The following is an 18,413-nucleotide window of genomic DNA, read 5'->3' as shown; positions in this document are numbered from 1 at the left end:
ACAGGCTTGAGCCACCAGCACCCCATTCCCTGTGAACTCTTTTGTTGTTGTTTTTTTTTGTTGTTGTTGTTGTTGTTTTGTTGTGGGTCGTGGGGCCTGAACTCTGGGCCTGAACACTGTCCCTCAGCTCTTCAGCTGTAGGCTAGTGCTCTACCACTTAAGCCACAGCACCACTTCCGGCTTTTGCTGCTTATGTGGTACTGAGGAATCGAACCCAGGGCCTCATGCATGCAAGGCAAGCACTCTACCACTGAGGCACCTTCCAGCCCTTCCAAGTGAATTCTTTTTTTTTTTTTTGTCGGTCGTGGGGCTTGAACTCTGGGCCTGGGCGCTGTCCCTCAGCGCTCTACCACTTGAGCTACAGCGCCACTTCTGGTTTTCTGGTGGTTTATTGGAGACAGGAGTTTCACGGTCTCTCCTGCCCGGGCTGGCTTTGAACCGTGATCCTCAGATCTCAGCCTCCTGAGTAGCTAGGATTACAGGCGTGAGCCACCGGCGCCCAGCTTTTCCAAGTGAATTCTTATCTCCAATACTAGCCTTGAGCACAGAGAGGTTCAGGGACAACATCTAGGCCCTGAGTTCAATCAAGTCCAAGGACCAACAAAACAAAAACAAACAAACAAACAAAAACCCTGTTAAATTTCAAGACTGGCACAGAAACAAAAAAGTTCGTTAGCTTGTAAAGCTTGAGTTGCAGCCTCTGGCCCTCCTCATTGCATAGCTGTGAACAGACCCCACCTCACTGCATAGCTGTGAACAGACCCCACCTCACTGCATAGCTGTGAACAGACTATTATTGGCCCTCTCACTTTGACATCACAATTTCTTTTTTTTTTTTGGGGGGGGGGGTCCAGTCATGGGTCCTGAACTCTGGACCTGGGCACTATCCCTCAGCTCTTCAGCTCAAGGCTAGCGCTCTACCACTTGAGCCACAGCGCCACTTCCAGCTTTTTTCTTTTTGCTTATGTGATACTGAGGAATTGAACCCAGGGCTTCAGGCATGCAAGGCAAGCGCTCTACCACTGAGCCACCTTCCCAGCCCCATGACATCACAATTTCTGCTCCAGCTTTAAAATTCCTTGCTCAAAGGAAGTTCATAATACCATTTTGAAAAATCTATGCATATTAGCCAGATGCCCCACTCATCCTTCTAATTCTAACTACTTAGAAGGCTGAGATCTGAGGACTGAGGTTTGAAGCCAGCCCTGGCAAGAAAGTCTGTAAGATTCTTATCTCCAACTACCTACCAAAAAAAAGCCAGAAGTGGAGCTGTGGCTCAAGTCCTAGAATGCTATCCTTGAGCAAAAAAACTCAGGGATAGAGCCTATGCCCTAAGCTCAAGCCCTAAGACCAGTACAAAAACAAAACAACAACAACAACAAAAGACTATGGTAAACAATTACAAAATATTGAAGGATATTTTTTAAAATTTTATTTATTCATTTATTTATTTTTGTTGGTTGTGGGGCTTGAACTCAGGACCTGGGCATTGTCCCTGTGCACCTTCACTCAAGGTTAGCATTCTACCACTTTAATTAGAGATAAGTCTCACAGACTTTCCTGCCTGGGCTGGCTTTGAACCGCCTCTGGATGGATAACTCATCTTAGAAACTTCATTTTCTCTGGATATCCAGAGATATTCAAGACATACTCTCTGCCCTCAAGAAATCAAAGATTACCCTTTTTGTTGTTGTTGTTGGTGGTGGTTGTATGGCTTGAACTCAGGGCCTGGGCACTGTCCATGAGCTTCTTTTGCTCAAGGCTTAGCACTCTACCACTTGAGCCACAGTGTACTTCCGGCTTTTTCTGTTTATGTGGTTCTGAGAAATGGAATGGCTTTATGCATGCTAGGCAAGCACTCTACCACATATTTGCTTCCTTAAAATATAATCAATTCGCCGTGCGCTAGTGGCTCACGCCTGTAATCCTAGCTACTCAGGAGGCTGAGATCTGAGGATCTTGGTTCAAAGTCAGCCCGGGCAGGAGAGACCGTGAGACTCCTATCTCCAATAAACCACCAGAAAACCGGAAGTGGCGCTGTAGCTCAAGTGGTAGGCGTTGAGCTGAAGAGCTGAGGGACAGCGCCCAGGCCCAGAGCTCAAGCCCCACGACAGACCAAAAAAAAAAAAAAAAAAACATAATCAATTCATTTTATTTATTTTTATTTAGTTTATTGGAGTTGTAATTCAGGTCTACTTGCTTTCTTTTTTGCTGTTCACTTGCTTTCTTTTATGCTGGTTATTTTGGCAACAGAGTCTTACAGGCTTTTTCCAGGCTGGCTTCAAACCACAGTCATCTGGATCTCAGCTTAATGTCTAGGTAGGATTATAGGCATGATCTATTGATACCTGGCTTCGTTCCATCTCTCTCTTTTTTTTTTTTGCCAGTCCTGGGACTTGAAGTCAAGACCCTGGGCACTGTCTTGATCTTTTGCTCAAGGCTACCACTCTACTACTTGAGCAATAGCACTACTTCTGGCTTTTTTCTGTTTATGTGGTACTGAGGAATCGAACCCAGGGCCTCATGCATGTGAGGCAAGCACTCTACCACTGAGCCACCTTCCGGCCTGCTTCATGCATGTTAAGCAAGCACTCTACCACTAAGCCACATTCTCAGCCCTTCATTCCATCTCTTGACTGAAATGTTGAATGTTGATGGCCTTGAATCCTGTAGCATGCCTTCTATATCTAGGGAACTATGGATATTAAAACTCCTTTCGCAGTACTCAGGAGAATGGGGAGTTTGTGGAATCCTGGGCCACCTGTAAAGACCTGCCTCTGAAAAAAAAAAAAATTAGTTGGGCACTGGTGGCTCATGCCTGTAATCCTAGCTATGTAGAAGGCTAAGATCTGATGATTGTGGTTCAAAGCCAGCCTTGTCAGGAACATCCATCAAACTTTTTCTTTTCTTTTCTTTTCTTTTGTGTCGGTAGTGGGGCTTGACCTTTGTTTGGGTCTGGGAGCTGTCCAGCTCTTCAGCTCAAGGCAAGCACTGTACCACTTGAGCCACAGTGCCACTTCCGGTTTTCTGGTGGTTTATGGGAGACAAGTTGTTTCACGGCTTTCCTGCCAGGGCTGGCTTTGAACCACAATCCTCAGATCTCAGCCTCCTGAGTAGCTAGGATTATAGGAATAAGCCTCTGGTGCCCAGCGAACAAAACTAAAATTCTGTCCCTAATAAGCCCAGCATTTGGGAGTCTGAGTCAGAAGAATCATGAGTTTGAGTTTAAGGCCAGTGTGTATACAGGCCATGACACACTCTCCCTGTTTTTCTCTCTCTCTCTCTCTCTCTCTCTCTCTCTCACACACACACACACACACACACACACACACACACACACACACACTCTCGCATGCACACACATGCTACACATACACACACAAAATCCCTAACTGTATGTCATTGATATAACAGGTAGATAGTAGGCTTTAGTTAACTTGATATCGGTGGTTAAAAGATGGTAAGCCACGAAATTCAGTGGCAAACATTTGGCAAAATTGTCTGAAGTTACTGGAGCAAGAGTAGACCATATGTCTACTGAGTTAGCAATTCTGCAGGAAGAGAATAAAAACTGAAATTTAATCTCATTGTTTTTAACAGTGTTTGCCAAGATGTTACAAGCTGAAACCAGAAAGATTTCATGGGTTTATAAACAGAAATAAAAGAAAATGAAATCAGATTCTTGAGACTTCAGATAAGAAATTTTTACTACGGGCTGGGAAGGTGTCAGTGGTAGAATGCTTACTTTGCACGCATGAGACTCTAGGTTCAATTCCTCAGTACCACATAAGCAGAAAAAGCTGGAAGTGGTGCTGTGGCTCAAGTAGTAGAGCATTAGCCTTAAGCGGAAGAGCTGAGGGACAGAGTCCAGGCCCAGACTTCAGGCCCCAGGACCAGCAAAAAAGAAAGAAGGAAAGGAAGAAAGAAAGAAAGGAAGGAAGAAAGAAAGAAAGAAGTTAATTTTGACTACTTCTAAACACTATAGTATGTTTTGGGTAAGTAATTTTCAAAGGACCATGAGTTAAAGGCGTGGTCCCTATCTATGGCATCATTAGGAGAAGATAGACCCTTGAAAGCATGGAGCCTAGTGGAAGGATGTTGGTTAGGTTATTGGGGATATGCCATTGAGAGGGATGATAGCTGGGGCTGGAGATATGGCTCCATTGGTAGAGCCTAATGAGTGAAAGCCTCCAGTATCAAGTTTGAGTACTGGTCTAGGATCAAAAAAGAGAGAAAGACAGACAGGCAGGCAGGCAGACAGACACAGAAGATAAGAAAAGGATTATGGGAGGCTGGAAAGTTGGCTCAGTGGTAGAGCACTTGCCTTGCATGCCTAGGGCCCTGGGTTCGATTCCTCAGCACCACATAAGCAAAAAAGAAAAAACCCAGAAGTAGCACTGTGACTCAAGTGGTAGAGCGCTAGCCTTGAGCTGAAGAGCTGAGGGACAGTGCCCAGGCCGAGTTCAGGCCCCACGACCAACCAAAAAAAGAAAAAGGATTATGGGATACTGTCCTCATTTTCTTTCCTTTTTCTGCCCTGGCCATCATGAGATAGCAGTTTACTCTACCATGTGCTCCCATCATGACATACTGAACTTGCCACAGGCCCAAAGCAACAGGACCAATTAACTATAGACTGAAATGTCAAAAACTATGACGCAAAATCAGACTTCCTCGTTTTGTTTTGGTTCGTTTAGGGCTTGAACTCTGGACCTGGGCACTGTCCCTCAGCTCTATCAGCTTAAGGTTAGTGCTCTACCACTTGAGCCACAACACCACTTCTGGTTTTCTGGTGGTTAATTGGAGATGAGAGTCTCATGGATGTTCCTGCTTGGGCTGGCTTTGAACTGCAATCCTTAGATTTAAGCCTCCTAAGTAGTTAGGATTATGGGCGTGAGCCATAGGCACCCTGCAAAGTTTCCTCTTTTTAAGTTGGTAATCTCAGGCATTTTGTTACAGTAACAAACTTGACTAACATAGATAGTGAGTATCTCAGTAGATAATAGGAAATTTTCAGAGCTGGGAAGGTAGCTCAGGGGTAGCGTGCTTAAATGTATGCATGAGGCCCTGGGTTCAATTCCTCAGCACCACATAAGCAGAAAAGGCTGGAAGTGGCACTGTGGCTCAAGTGTTAGAGCTTAGCCTTGACCTGAAGAGCTCAGAGATAGTGCCCAGGCCTAGAGTTCAAGCCCCATGATCAACAACAACAACAACAACAAAAGAAATTTTCAGGTTTACTATGATCTTATAGGACCACTGTTGTATGTGTGGCCAGTCATTGACTATAATGTTACTGTGTAAGTATCCCTGTAATTCATATTGAGTTATTTGGGAATCTTTAACTTCCATTTCTTGTATGATGGACAGGAAATGTTTCTATCTTCCATTTTTCCATGTTGTAATAAAATAAATCCTTGCTAAAACTTAACTTAAATATGAATGGGACACTGAAGAGAGAACCACGGCTGGGAATATGGCATAATGGCAGAGCGCTTGCCAACCATGTGTGAGGCCCTGGGTTCGACTCCTCAGCACCACATGAACTAAAAGTAAATAAATAAAACTAATTTAAAAAAAAAGAAAGTAGGCCGGGCGCTGGTGGCTCACGCCTGTAATCCTAGCTACTCAGGAGGCTGAGATCTGAGGATCGCGGTTCAAAGCCAGCCCGGGCAGGAGAGACCGTGAGACTCCTATCTCCAATAAACCACCAGAAAACCAGAAGTGGCGCTGTAGCTCAAGTGGTAGAGTGCTCGCCTTGAGCTGAAGAGCTGAGGGACAGCTCCCAGGCCCAGAGTTCAAGCCCCATGGCCGACCAAAAAAAAAAAAAGAAAAAGAAAAAGAAAAAGAAAGTAGGGCTGGGAAGGTGGCTCAGTGGTAGAGTGCTTGCCTTGCATGCATGAGGCCCTGGGTTCAATTCCTCAGCACCACATAAGCAAAAAGAAAAAAAGCCGGAAGTGGCGCTGTGGCTCAAGTGGTAGTGCTAGCCTTGAACTAAAGAGCTGAGGGACAGCGCCCAGGCCCAGAGTTCAGGCCCCACGGCCCCCCCAAAAAAAAAAGTAAAAAAAGAAGAGAGAACTAGTGAAATTGAAAAATAGGAAAAAGTACAGACTGAGTATGATTTGTCTTTTTAATTAATGTGAAAAATTACATTTATCTTTTTGGATTAAAAATGCTATTTAGAAATTTATATATAATCTCTTAATCTGTAACTCAGATGAACTTCACATAACGTACAGTTTGCCACTTAAAAATGTATAAGTCGGAGCCGGGCGCTGGTGGCTCACGCCTGTAATCCTAGTTACTCAGGAGGCTGAGATCTGAGGATCGCGGTTCAAAGCCAGCCTGGGTAGGAGAGACCGTGAGACTCCTATCTCTAATAAACCACCAGAAAACCGGAAAGTGGCGCTGTAGCTCAAAAGTGGTAGAGCACTCGCCTTGAGCTGAAGAGCTGAGGGACAGCGGTTAGGCCCAGAATTCAAGCCCCACGACCGACAAAAAAAAAAAAAAATGTATAAGTCGGGAACTGGGAAGGTGGCTCAGTGGTAGAGTGCTTGCCTCACATGCATGAGGCCCTGGGTTCGATTCCTCAGCACCACATTAACAGGAAAAGCCAGAAGTGGACACTGTGCTCAAGTGGTACAGCGCTAGCCTTGAGCTGAAGAGCTGAGGGACAGGGCCCAGGCCTAGTTCAGGCCCCATTACTGGAAAAAAAAAAAATATAAGCCAAGGATGCATATTTTCTCTCATGCACAAACTAGATCTAATATATACTGGAATATGGTAAATTATGCAGGACTCTACATAGTCACACACAGTGAGACCAAAGGAAGATATTCTTAGGAACATAAAGGCATAATACATATCTGCATCTGATCATATAAAATATTTATCAAACTGCTTTTTTTTTTTTTGCTATGATACCCAAACTGTGACCCTATTGTTCACGCTGGAATCTCACCAGATCCCAGTGTCACTGCCTATAAATAGGAGTGATAACATGCCCACATTTGGAACTGTCAGGTTTTCCTCTGAGACCTAGGGGTATGATTATTTTAATTAAGTTTTTATTGTGAAAATACTGTACAGAGGGACTGGGAAAGTGGCTCAGTGGTAGAGCGCTTGCCTTGCATGCCTGAGGCTCTGGGTTCGATTCCTCAGCACCACATAAGCAAAAAGAAAAAAGCCAGAAGTGGCGCTGTGGCTCAAGTGGTAGAGCGCTAGCCTTGAGCTGAAGACCTGAGGGACAGCACCCAGGCCCAGAGTTCAGGACCCACGACCGGACCCAAAAACAAACAAACAAACAAAAAAAAGAAAATACTGTACAGAGGGGTTACAGTTACCAGGAAGTGGAAACAAGAAGTTTTTTCTTTATTGTTAATTTTGTTTCCTTTTCTTTTTTACTTGTTTGTTTATCCGTCTTTGGGAGGGTAAGAAGGGGACACAGAAATGGAGGGACAAATGCAGCAGTAGTACTCAGCAGAGAATATGCTGCAATCAAACTAAACTATACAACTTGTGTTGGGGGAAGGGAAAACTTGGGAGAGAGTGAGGAAATTTTGCAGACAGTTAAGAGGCTGTGTTAGGTTATGTTATATTCCTTTTTTTTTTTTTTTGTCCTGGAGCTTGAACTCTGGGCCTGGGCACTGTCCCTCAGTTCTTCAGCTCAAGACAAGAGCTCTACCACTTGAGCCACAGTGCCACTTCCAGTTTTCTGAGTGGTTTATTGAAGATTAGAGTCTCATGGACTTTCCAGCCCGGGCTGGCTTTGAACTGCAATCCTCTCAGCCTCCTGAGTAGCTAGGATTACAGGCTTGAGCCACTGACGCCCGGCTTATATTCCTTTTTTGTAGATACACAATAGTTTCATAAAGGAATACTAACATTAACATTGAATCTGTTTAAAATTTGAACTCCTTGTGCCTAGAATATTCATCCAATTAGGGCTACACAGTCAAATTACTGATTTTTAATTCCCCACTTATAGATAGACCATTGATTTCTTTATTTTGAATAAACATTTTGTTTATTTATGTACTATTTATTTTGTTCTGGTACTGGGACTTGAACTTGGGAACTTACATTCTTACTTAGTTGGTTCAATCAAGTCTAGGCACTCTAATGCTTGAGCACTCACTACCTCTACTGCCAGATTTTTTTTTTTAGCTTTTAGTAGTAGTACAAAGGAGCTGCCATTTAACAAAGAAGCTTATGAATATAATGCAAATAATGTCACCCCTTTCAATATTCTCTTTTTTTTTTTTTTTTGGGTCCGGTCGTGGGGCCTGAACTCTGGGCCTGGGCGCTGTCCCTCAGCTCTTCAGCTCAAGGCTAGCGCTCTACCACTTGAGCCACAGTGCCACTTCCGGCTTTTTTCTTTTTGCTTATGTGGTGCTGAGGAATCGAATCCAGGGCCTCAGGCATGCAAGGCAAGCGCTCTACCACTGAGCCACCTTCCCAGACCCCTCCCTTTCAATATTCTCATCATATCCTCCCCTACCCACTCTACCCCTCAGTCTTCTTAATTTTGTAGGATATACATTGAATTATTGACTGCTTTTTTTTTTTTTTTTTGTCAGTTGTTGGGTTGAACTCAGGACCTGGGAGCTGTCCCTGAGCTCTTTTGCTCTAGGCTAGTGCTCTACCACTTGTGCCACAGCTCCACTTCCAGTTTTCTTGTGGTTAATTGGAGATAAGAATCTCACGGCTAGCTGGGCGCTAGTGGCTCACACCTGTAATCCTAGCTACTCTGGAGGCTGAGACTTGAGCATCTCGGTTCAAAGCCAGCCCCGGCAGGAAAGTCCGTGAAACTCTTATCTCCAATAAACCACCAGAAAATCGGAAGTGGTGCTGTAGCTCAAGTGGTAGAGCACTAGCCTTGAGCTGAAGAGCTGAGGGTCAGTGCCCAGGTCTAGAGTTCAAGCTCCACGACCAAAAACAAAAAAGAATCTCATGGACTGGGCTGGGAAGATGGCTCAGTGGTAGTCTCTGCATTGCATGCTTGAGGCCCTGGGTTGAATTCCTCAACATCATATAAACAGGAAAATCCGAAAGTGGTGCTGTGGCTCAAGTGGTAGAGTGCTAGCCTTGAGCTGAAGAGCTGATGGACAGTGTCCAGGCCCCACGACAGACAAGTAAATAAATAAATAAATAAATCTCATGACTTTCCTAACTGAATTTGAACCATAATTCTCGAGTTCAGCCTCCTGAGTAGCTAGGATTACACGTATGAATCACTAGCCCCTGACTGCAATCTCCCTTTCTTTTCTTCTTTGGTCTACCCTTTTCGTTTTGACCACACCTCAGCCCTTTCAAGTACTTGCTTTCCAGAGTTTACTTTGTTGAACCTGCCTTTCTAAGCAATTGAGTTTTGCTGAATAGTTGGAGATAAGGGTCTCTTAGAAGCTGGGCAGGTGCCTGTGGCCTAGCTACTCAGAAGGCTGAGATCTAAGGATCTCTGTTCAAACTCAGCCCCAGCAGGGAAGTGTGTGAGACTTATCTCCTGAAATTAACCACCAGAAAACCGGAAGTGGTGCTGTGGCTCAAGTGGTAGAGTGCTGGCCTTGAGGTAAAGAGCTCAGGGACCAGAGTTCAAACCCCAGGACCAACCAAAAAAAAACAAAAAACAAAAATGAGTCTTTTAGATTTGTCTTCCTGGGCTGGCTTCCAACTCCTCATATCTCAACCTCCAGGTTAGCTAGGATTACAAGCATTGCCACCTGTATCCACCTGGATTGAAACTAATTATTTCATGGGAAAATCCAAAATATATAAATGTCATTACATTCCAACTTTGTAGAGCAAATGTTATGAGTATATATCCTCACCTTCCCTTTCCTCTGCTTCCCACTCTTCCCTTCCTCTCCTTTTGTGAGATGTCTTTTCAATGGAAACTAGTGTGATGTGGGTATTTTTCTAGCAAGACTAATAGGAAGTCTAAAATAGATAATTGGCCAGGCAAGCATGTAGGCAGGAAATAAGACTCTATCACAAAAATAACCAGTACAAAAAGGAGTTACAGGCATGGGTCAGTGTTGGAGTACTGCTTAACAAACCAGAAAACCAGATATGGCTCTGTCTGTAGCTCAAAGTTGTAAGAGTGCTAGCCTTAAGCTCAAAAGTTCAGGGATAGGGCTGGGGATATGGCTCAGTGGTAAAGTGCTTGTCTAGCATGCATGAAGCCCTGTGTTCGATTCCTCAGTACACATAAACAGAAAATGCTATAAGTGGTGCAGTGGCTCAAGTGGTAGAGTATTGGCCTTGAGCCAAAGAAGCTCAGGGACAGTGCCCAGGCCCTGAGTTCAAGCCCAGGACTGGCAAAAAAAAAAAAAAAAGTTTCCAAGTTTTTCTGAACTTTCTAAATCTAAGGTCTCAGAGTCAGCTTGCAAATGATTAAGTCCCCACTTGTTTACAAAAGTCTGTTACTGGGGCTGGGAAGGTGGCTCAGTGGCACAGTGCTTGCCTAGCATGCATGAGACCATGGGTTGGATTCCTCAGCACCACATAAACAGAAAAAGGTGGAAGTGGTGCTGTGGCTTAAGTGATAGAGCTCTCGCCTTGAGCTGAAGAGCTCAAGGACAGCGCCCAAGTCTAGAGTTCAAGTCCCATGGCCGACAAGGAAAAAAAAAAAGTCTGTTACTGTTTCCTGATACTGTTTTTCCAGTGTGACATACAAATTTCCACCCCATAATCCCTCTTCTCAGAACTGACTCTACCCCCAACTTCCCATAGTCTATGTAATGTGACTCCCATGTGACTGCCCCCTAAAATGTTTAAATTCAGCCTATACCTGTCCATGGCTGCTGCCTCCATTCCTGCTTGGAGCAGCCTGGCAGGTCTGCTCCCCCCCACCCCCATAAAGTCTTAACTATAATTGGTTGCTGTCCCTTGCCTCTCCTTTCTTACATCCTGGTGCCAAAACCCAGGTCTGGATTTGGATGATACCCCCAGTAGGGGTTGATTGGCCCCCTGGCCCTTCTCCCTGGACCTCCTCAGAGCAAGTGATCTTACTCTCCACTGCCAGCTATTTCAGAATTCTGCATGCCTCACAATTGGATCTGCAAGGGTGAGCATTGACTTCCTGTTTCTATGAACCTCCTCATCTACTTTTGTTTCCTTCTCAAAAGACAAGGTTCCTGGGGCTGGGAAGGTAGCTCGGTGGTAGAGCGCTTACCTTGCATGCCTGAGGTCCTGGGTTCGATTCCTCAGCACCACATAAGCAAAAAGGAAAAAAGCGGGAGGGAAGTGGTGCTGTGGCTCAAGTGGTAGAGGGCTAGCCTTGAGCTGAAGAGCTGAGGGACAGCGCCCATGCCCAGAGTTCAGGCCCCACGACCGGACCCCCCCCCCAAAAAAAAAAAAAAAAAAAAAAGACAAGGCTCCTGGCTGCTGAACTCTCAGTTGACTTGTCTCACTGGGTGATGACCCCTTGAGGAATTATCCTACTCTACTAGGAATTCTTTTTTGCTCCCAGGGACACCCAGGGTGTCAGAAAATTCCTCTACTGGGATCTCAATTGCCACCCTCTGCCTTGGAACACCTCTTTAGGTTATCTCTTGGCTAATCTTCATGAACTGGGGCTCTCAGATGTTATTAAACCCAAGAGACTCATTTTCTATTGTAATGTGGCATGTCCACTATACCAATTGGACAATGGGTCTCAATGATCTGAAAACAGTACCTTTGACTTTAATACTCTCACAGATCTGAATAACTTCTGTCACCAAATGGCAAGAGTCAGGCTTTTTTCTGTCACTGATCTTTGTGAATCCTGTAGTACTCCTCAAATCCTCTTAGTTTATTTACAACCTAAACTTCCTCATGCCCCTCTCCCCCACATAGACTTGCTGTTTGACCCTGCTGACCGCTGTCCTCCTCCACATTCCTTTCCCAACCCCATTTCTCAGTCCTTTTCTCCCTCTCCATCACCCTCTCAACCCCACCTTCTTCTCCTCGTACTCCCTCCACCCCCTCACCACCTTTCTCTCCACCTCACACTCATTCTTGTGTTGTCCATCCACCATGGTGCCAGTTCACCTTTTTCCCCTACGGGAGGTGGCTGACACCAAAGGCATTGTTTGGGTGCACATTCCTTTGGGTGCACATGCTCTGATCTGTCACAGATAGAAAAATGTCTGGGCTCTTTCCAAACTGACCCAGACACCTATATGAAGGAGTTTAAATGCCTTATTCAGTCCTATGACCTTACTCAACACGGCCTCTTTATGATCCTTACTTCTCTGCTTACCCCTGAAGATGGAAGCAAATCTGGGTGGAGGCACAGCAGAGAGGGGATGAAGTAAGTATATGTCCCCCTCCCCCGCCAAAAAACTCAACTTGTTAATTATGAAGCTGTCCCTCGCTCTGACCCAGGGTGGAATTACCAGCCTGATCACCCCCACCAAGCTCTTAGGGACAAATTGGTCCTCTACCCCTCCATAACTTTGAAAAGACTACCCACAAGTCTGTCAACTAGGACAAATTGAGAGAGGTAATTCAGCGACCCAATGAGACACTCAGTGAATTTTTTGGGGGGGGTCCAGTCGTGGGTCCTGAACTCTGGGCCTGGGCGCTGTCCCTCAGCTCTTCAGCTCAAGGCTAGCACTCTACCACTTGAGCCACTTCCAGCTTTTTTCTTTTTGCTTATGTGGTGCTGAGGAATCGAACCCAGGGCCTCAGGCATGCAAGGCAAGCGCTCTACCACTGAGCCACCTTCCCAGCCCCCTCTCAGTGAATTTTTAAGCCTTCTGGCAGACATGCTTCACCTTCATTAACCCATCCACTCCAGTGGGCGTGGCACTCCTCCATTCTCATTTTTAGTTGCCCCAGCAGCCCTTTGCTTTTCCTCACCCCCTCCCCCTTTTTCTACCTCAGTAGGAATCTTGCCTCCATACCTCTGCAACCACACCATTTTATTGAACACACCTCAGATCATCAGAGCACCTGAGTAGATTATGATGCATCCCCTGAGGCCAATGGCAAGTTTTTACAACCTGTCCACTTCATAGGACCCCCCAAAATTAATATACCTGGCCTAGGCTGCTCATGGCCATTAGGCAGTTCTTACCGTCCTTTTCCTTGGTTGACTAACTCTGTGCTCTGCTAGCAGTGTCTCCAATCTTCCTTTGACTCCAATTCACTTACCCTTCTCCCCAGCATTGTTCTGGCCTCCTCACTCTCTGTGTGGAGTACAGAGCCTGCATGCAGGACAAGGTGTCTATCCTCTATTCCATTTGTTCTCATTTTACATGTCCTCATGCTTGCCTAGCATGCATGAATCCCTGGGTTCTATTCCTTCATAGAAGTGGCTAGAAGTGGCATTGTGGCTCAAGTGGTAGAATACTAGCCTTGAGCAAAAGGATCTCAGGAACAGTGCCCAGGCCCTGAGTTCAAACCCCAGGACCAGAAAAAAAATAGTCTCATGGACTTTCTGGACATCTCATCTTCCGGAGTAGTGAGTAGCGGGGGGGGGGAGGGGGGGTGTTAATAAGCATGATCCACCTGTGGGTGGCTTTTGCAAGCCCTTCCGTTGTTATTGTTGTTGCTGTTGTTGGTTCTAATACCAGAGCTTGGACTCAAGGCTTTGTACACTCCTACTTGTTGCTGGTTATGGGGGTAGACTCTCAAAGACTTTTCTGTTCATGTTGGCTTTGAACCAAGATTCTCAGATTTCAATTTCCTGAGTAGCTAAGATTACAACTGTGCACCACCAACACCCTTTTCTTATTTACAAAAACTTTCATGCTTCCCATACCCCTCCACTTGTAACTCTTTTCCTTTGATAATTAAGTCCAAATTTTTTTAAATGGCTTCCTAAGCTCTCTGTGAATACCTCCCCACTTTCCTCCTTGTGTTTTTACCCAAACCTCTACAATTTCCCGAACGATGCTCCTACTCTACAGAATTTGTCCTATCTGTTTCTCCTCCTCCACAGCCCCTTATCTAGACCTAGAAAATTAATCTTACTTCCTCTAGCTCAGCAGTTTGTAAAGTATGGTCTGTGTACTGCTGGAAGACTAAAAACTTTTTAAAGAAATGTGCAAGGTCATGACTATTTTTATAGTAACATAAAGATATATGCTTGTTTTACTTCATGGACAGTCACAGTAATAATGCAAACATAGTAATTTATAAAGCTGGTATTACCTTAGCATGGGTTAGCATAGTGATACCAATTGTACTGAGATTTATTGTATCCTTCGCTGTAGTCCACTTGGGGAAGAGGAAAAGAGTAAAAAGGATATAGTTTTGTTTTTTTTTTTGGTCATGATACTAATACCTATTTTGTGCTTTCACAAAGGACATAAATGGGAACCCAGAGCTCCCAGGCAGCTGTAAACTTAAAAACACAATGGCTAGGGTCAGCCTCCTGAAAAGCTGCCTTGCTTTAGTAATCAAAGCTGACCAGTGAGCTGCCTACAATGGAGCTCAGACCATGACTGAACACTCTAGAATCTTGAAACCCTCCCTCTCCAACCTCTCCACTCCCGCTTAAAAAAATAGTTCATGTTATTTTATGTACTCAAGATTCAAAACATTTACCGTCTAATATGTAGCACAGATAACTATTTATATAGAACTTTAAAAGTATTTAAAAATTAGTGTATATTCATAGGACCTAGAAGAACATATCCAACTTGCTTATGGCCATGGGTGACTTTTTTTTTAGCTGCTGCTGCTTTTTCTTTCTCTTTTCTTTTCTTTTTGTCAGTCATGGGGCTTGAACTCTGGACCTGGGAGATGTCTCTGAGCTCTTCAGCTCAAGGTAAGTGCTCTACCACTTGAGCCACAGCACCACTTCTGGTTTTTGGTGGTTAATTGGAGATAAGAACCCCATGGAGGGGCTGGGAAGTTGGCTCAATGGTAGAGTGCTTGCCTCACGTGCATGAGGCCCTGGGTTCGATTCTTCGGCACCACATAAACAAAAAAACCAGAATGGGCTGGGAAGGTGGCTCAGTGGTAGAGCGCTTGCCTTGCATGCCTGAGGCCCTGGGTTCAATTCCCCAGTACCACGTAAGCAAAAAGAAAAAAAGCCGGAAGTGGCGCTATGGCTCAAGTGGTAGAGCGCTAGCCTTGAGCTGAAGAGCTGAGGGACAGTGCCCAGGCCCAGATTCAGGCCCCACGATGGGACCAAAAAAAAAAAAAAAACCACAGAAGTGGGCGCTGTGGCTCAAGTGGTAGAGTGCTAGCCTTGAGCTGAAGAGGTGGGGGACAGCGCCCAGGCCCAGAGTCAAGCTCCATGGACCCACAAACAACAATAAAGTAATCAAAAAAAGAATCTCTTTCCTTTAAAAAAAAAAAAAAGAATCTCATGGATTTTCCTGCTCTGGCTGGCTTTGAATCACAATCCTCAGGTCTCAGCTTCTTGAGTAGCTAGGATTAAAAGGATGAGCCACCAGTGCCTGGCCTGTTTTAGCTTCTGTAAGATTTTTTTTTTTTTTGTCAGTCGTGGGGCTTGAACTCTGGGCCTGGGCGCTGTCCCTCAGCTCTTCAGCTCAAGGCGAGCGCTCTACCACTTGAGCTACAGCGCCACTTCTGGTTTTCTGGCGGTTTATTGGAGATAGGAGTCTCACGGTCTCTCCTGCCCTGGCTGGCTTTGAACCGCGATCCTCAGATCTCAGCCTCCTGAGTAGCTAGGATTACAGGCGTGAGCCACCAGCGCCCGGCTTGTGTTTTAGCTTCTTATGGACTTATTTCCTGCACTGTAAATATTCTTTTTATAAAGGTATTTAAAAAATTGTTATTATTAAGGATTTGTTCGAAGGGGTTACAGTTCCATGAGTACAATGCTTCTTGGACAATGTCCCCCCTCCTTCACTTGCCTCCATTTCCCTCCTCCTGTCTCTGCTTACAAGTTGCACAGTTTATTTATTTTTATATAGAGTATATTGAATACCATGATTGCATTTGTTCAATTCTTCCTCTCTCCATTCTTGTGCTTGTTTTGTCCCTCCCAAATATCAACAACAACAACAAAACTCACTGAAACAACAACCAAAAAAATCCCAACCTAACATGTTCCCATTTCTTACAATTTTTTTTTTTTCCTTGCCTGTCATGGACCTTGAACTCTGGGCCTGAGCGATGCCCCTCAGCTCTTCAACTCAAGGTTAGTACTTTACCATTTGAGCCACAATGCCACTTCCAGTTTTATGGTGGTTTATTGGAGATACTAGTCTCAACGGACAGGCTGTGAAGGTGGCTCAGTGGTAGAGCGCTTGCCTCCCATTAATGAGGCCTTGGGTTCGATTCCTTAGCACCACATAAACAGAAAAAGCTGGAAGTGGGTGCTGTGGCTCAAGTGGCAGAATGCTAGCCTTAAGCTGAAGAGCTGAGGGACAGCACCCAGGCCGAGAGTTCAAGCCCCACAACCAACCAAAAAAAAAAAAAAGTCTTATGGACTTTGCTGCCCAGGCTGGTTTTGAACCTTGATCCTCAGATCTTAGCCTCCTGAATATCTAGGATTACAGGAGTGAGCCCCTGGCACCTGGCTTAGAATTTGTTTTGATAAATATTATTTTAGAATCAGAGGAGTTATTCTTTTGGTTCCTCCCCTAAGTGTATTCTCCTTTAGTCAGTTTGTGTGTAAATGCATAAAGCCTGTATAAGTTATCATGTCCAGTTCTTAGATCTAGCTTCCACATATGAGAGAAAGTATATGCTGTATGTCTTTCTGAGCTTAGCTTACCTCACTTAACATAACTTTCTGAAACCTGCAAAAAGTATATATTCATTGTACAAAATAATGGAGCATGCCTTGCAAAATAATGGATTGCGCTTCTTCCTTCTTTCCCTTCCTCCTTTCCTTCCCCTTCCTTCCTCCTTCCTTCCTTCCTTCCTCTTCCTTCCCTCCTTCCTTCCCTTTCTTTCCCCCCTTGTACCCTTCCCCCCACCCCCCCTCAAGAAACCAGCCTGGTGCACTCCAGGGAAAGCTGGGCCACTCTTCCGCTCTGTCCTGTGCTGTGTTCTCCACCCTGGCACTGGGGATTAGGACGCAACCCCCCCCCCCCAACCCTCCACCCTGTTCTCCACCACACCCCCTCTCTCCTCCACCAAACCTTACCCCCCACACCACACCCCGTCTCTCCTCCAGCAAACTCTAACCCCCCACGCCACACCCCATCTCTCCTCCAGCAAACTCTAACCCCCCACACCACACCCCATCTCTCCTCCACCAAACCCTAACTCCCCACACCACACCCCGTCTCTCAAAAATAAAAAAAGAAAAAAAAAAGAACACGATAGATAAAAATAATGGATTGCATTGTGGCATTCTCACAACACCCACACATTCATCTGTATCACACTTTGAACATATTCACTCCATATTTTCCTTTTCCTGCCCCCTTCTCCTTCTAGTTCTCTTCTGCTTGAAACTTCTTTTTGTTGTTGTTGGTTCTGAGGCTTCAACTGTCCTTGAGATTCTTTTTTTTTTTTTTCTGTTTGTCCATATGGGGCTTGAACTCTGGGCCTGGGCGCTGTCCCTGAGCTCTTCAGCTCAAGGCTAGCGCTCTACTTCTGGTTTTCTGGTGATTTATTGGAGATAAGAGTCTCACAGACTTTCCTGCCCGGACTGGCTTTGAACTGAAATCTTCAGATCTTAACCTCGTGAGTAGCTAGGATTATAGGTAAGAGCCACCAGCACCTAGTTAACACATATTTTTGATAGCCATCCTACTGAGTGCAAAATATATAAGTGTTTTGCTGTTGATGATGTTTGTTCCTAGGGTATGAACTCAGGGCCTTACACTTATGCTCAGCTTTTTCACTCAATATTGGCACTTTACCACTTGAGACACATCTCCAGGTTTTCACTGACTACTTAGAATGAATCAGATTTATCTAATCTAAATTTAGATAAATTTATCTAATTTATCTAATTCTAGCCCTACATCTCTGCTTCCTGAGTAAATAGGATTATAACCATGAGACATTGGCTTCTGGTAATTAGTACCTCCTTGTCATTTTACTAAAAGTTTTTGAATTACAAGTGTGGTTGTGTGTGCATACATATATATAACTACTATATATAATATATACTATATACATATATGTATGTACATTTATTGTTTTCTTTTTTGTTGGTTATGGGGCTTGAAGTCTGGGCCTGGGTGCTGTCCCTCAGCTCTTCAGCTCAAGGCAAGGGCTCTACCACTTGAGCCACAGCCCCACTTCCAGTTTTCTGGTGGTTAACTGGAGACAAGAGACTCGCAGACTTTGCTCCCTAGCTGGCTTTGAACAGCGATCCTCAGATCTCAGCCTCCTGAGTAGCTAGGATTACAGGTGTGAGCCACTGGTACGCAGCTGTAAGTTTCAATTTTGATCAGATTTTTCTTTGGTTGCTTTTTAAAAAAGTTTTCTTTTGCCAGTCCTGGGACTTGAACTCAGGGCATGTGTACTGTCCCTGAGTTTATTTTGCT

Source organism: Dipodomys spectabilis, unplaced genomic scaffold (genome assembly GCF_019054845.1).
Source record: "Dipodomys spectabilis isolate Male_0828 unplaced genomic scaffold, ASM1905484v1 ptg000373l, whole genome shotgun sequence".
Lineage (NCBI taxonomy): Eukaryota > Metazoa > Chordata > Mammalia > Rodentia > Heteromyidae > Dipodomys > Dipodomys spectabilis.
The sequence above is the reverse complement of the archived record's forward strand: the minus strand, read 5'-3'. Positions refer to the sequence as shown.